The sequence below is a fragment of the Pygoscelis adeliae genome, unplaced genomic scaffold, assembly GCF_000699105.1.
Source record: "Pygoscelis adeliae isolate BGI_AS28 unplaced genomic scaffold, ASM69910v1 Scaffold242, whole genome shotgun sequence".
NCBI classification, from domain to species: Eukaryota; Metazoa; Chordata; class Aves; order Sphenisciformes; family Spheniscidae; genus Pygoscelis; species Pygoscelis adeliae.
Window position 1 is genome coordinate 3393328 of NW_008824369.1, and position 3055 is coordinate 3396382.

The window sequence follows — 3055 nt, forward strand, 5'->3', positions numbered from 1 at the left end:
TGAAAAAATTTGGGGCCAGAAAGAATGAGAGGTCAGAAATTAAAAGCCAGGAGCTGCAAGCTCCTCTGACCCCATCTCTGGCTGGAAGGAGCTTGGGACAGGCTGGCCGTCATTGCAGTAAACCGTGATCTCAGCTTGTTGTGCTCTGGCCCTGCCTGTACAGACGGACACGTACAGGCTCCATGGACAGTCCATAAGGGAATCTCCCAAACCGGCAGCTGCCTGGGGGACAGGGACCTTGGGATCTCTGCCGGAGGCACGTCACCTCTTGGGAAACCGAGGCACAGCGAGCTGGGCACAGTCGGTGGGAGCCTGCTGCCCCACTCGCCTCTGTCTGTCTGTCTGTCCACCTAGCTGACCATTGCTGAAGGCTCTGGCTCTGCAATGGCTCGTGCAGTACAGGGCCATGAGTCACTTAAGCTCTGCGTAATTGTTTTCTTTTACCACCCGAAACCCACACTGCCAGTCAAACCTCAGCAGTGTGCGACAGCAAGCCTCCAGCCCAGGACAGCTCTAAAGCTCCCTGGTTTGCTGTCAGGGTCAATGCCAATTGAGAGACCTGCAGCCGGAGACAGCCTGCATCCAGCCCAGCATCCCTGGCCGGCAGCAGTTCCCCCCTCCATGGCCTTGCGAAGAGGGGGGGCTCCTGCCCACCAGCCAGGGGATTTTGGGGTGGGAGAGCCAGGTCTGTAAGGCCAGGTCTGCCCCAGGAGCTGCTGTTGGGAGGAGAGAGGTGCACAGGCTGCGGGAAAGCAGGGTCAGATCCAGCTGCTTCGTTAGTTCAGCTTCCCTTTCCCTCCTGTTTTTACCTTCGTTCCATGGTTTTAACATTAAAAATTCACTCCCCAAAGGAAGGAGCGGAAAGCTCCCCTCACACACCTTACACTGCTGAAACCCCCCCGAGATCCACCTCGACCACAAAGCCCCGAGAGAGGCATTAAATCAGCTGCGGCCGCCCCACCTCCCTCTCCTCTTCCCACATCTACCTCCCCTCCCCTGGGCTGAATAGGGAGCATGAGAAACAAGGCCGGGTGGGGGCAGCCCCGTGCCCCTCGCTTTCTTTCAGGATCAGTGTGTCTACGGGGCCGCTTGTGTTCCCCAAGCCCCTCTCCCCCCACAACACCGGGGGCTGTGATCTGGGGGCAGCGGGCTTGGAGATGGAGAAGATTGCAGGAGCGGGGAGGGGGGGACGGGGACCGTGCCCTCCCGCCACTGCCACCGCCAAAGCCCCAAATTCTTAGACCTGGAGGAGTCACCACCAAATTCCATTCAACTGACAGAAAAGAAATCAAATCCTTTTAAAGAGAGCCCACTTTCCCCGCAAGAATGCTCCCTCGGCCTTTTGTTGCAGGGCTTTGCTTGCTCCCGCCAGCTCGGAGGAAGCTGCTCCAATACATTAACCAGTTTAACTTGCTCGTGACCCCCTCTGCCCAGCGCACAATGAAGCTCTTCGCCCGCTTTTTTCCCCGGCTCCTTTTCAGGAGCTAAATCCCCCGCTGTTCCCTGCTCGATGCCTCTCTCCCTCAACCTTTCTCAGGCCTCTGCTTCAGCCCCGGGAAAATAATAACGCTTTGCATTTGTATAGCCCCCCGGCCCCATGGGATCTCAAAGTGCCTTGCATGGATCGCATCGTGTCCGCCCCGCCGAGGGGACCCACAGTCCCCCGAGTTGGAGGGGGAAAGCGATGTAGGGTCTGAGGCCGCAGAGAGCGGGTGGGGTTTGCAGCAGGTCCCGGCATAGAGCGGTGCCAGAGCTGGAGCACATCAGGGGACAATGGGGACGGGGACAGTTCAGCATCAGGAGCTGCATCATGAGCACCTGTTGCGGGAGGTTTGGGTGCTGGACAGAGGGGCACCGCCGTGCTCCACTCTCCACAGCCACCCCGATGGCACTGCCGGACCCTCTGCTACAAGGGCAGGAAGGTTTTATGTTCCCAGGGTGGTTAAAAATACCCAACAGATGAAAAAAATGAACCCTTGCACTAGCCCTGAATAGCAGAGCCTGTCAGACAATGGGAAGTTAACCAAACCCAGGCCAGGGAGCGCAGAAGTCTGCCGCACGGCGCTGCCGTTTTCGTACCAGTAACTGATGCAAAGTCTCTTTTGTGCTCTCAGAAAATCCCAGAAAGAAAAAGTGGGGAGTGAGAGGGGAACCGTGGGCAGGATCTGGCTCCTGGGCCGCCCTCCTCCAACATCTCCCTCGCACACCTTGGCCATGCGGTCAGAGCAGCGGCTGCCTGGCTGCATTCGGGGCTGAACCCCGTTAAATACCCACGACAATACGATGGTGGTGAAGTCAGCGCCTGACAGAGCTTTTAACCCCTGTCCGACGAAGCGCGTAAATTGGTCTGGGCAGACAATGCAGCTTTGCAGCCTGAGCACGGCGTTTCTCTCGGATGACCTGAACACTTTATTACTGGGGATTTATTAATCGTTTTTAGCAGCCCTGAGAACCTGGGAGCCTCTTAGGGACCACCTATTGAGCGCCGGGGTCAGGCTGTGAGCGCGGCCAATGTGGAGGGTTTAAACCAATTTAAACTGACCTAATACCGTGGTACGGCTGAAAGGGAGATGCCCCACGTGCAACCCCGGCCCTGGGTTGGTGTGGGGCTGAATCCAGCCAGCTCCAGTGGAAAACCAGTATGGGGTTTCAGTGAGGTTAATTTGCAGTGGGAATGAGCTGGTGGGGTTCCTCTGTGAAGGGCATATCCCTGAGATGTGGGGGACTTGGGCAGCGGGTTCTGGCTCAGACCCATCCCTGTGGGGCTGGGCAGAGCAGGGAGCACACCGCCACCACCCCACAGCCACGGCCGGGCTCACCCTACAACATCTCAGTGGGGTGAGTTACAGGCTGCATCCAAAATGGGATCCCTTTTGGGGGAGAAGTGAGACGCCCCTCCTGGTCCAGCCCTGGCATCCTTCCTGCAGAGCAGATGTGACTGTCCCTCTCCTCTGGCTCTTGTATTCACGGGGCACCAAAATTTTTCTGGCACTGGGGCCACCCTGGTTAGGGTTAGGCTCTTCGTACCCAGAAGAGTGGCTGAATGGCAACTAAC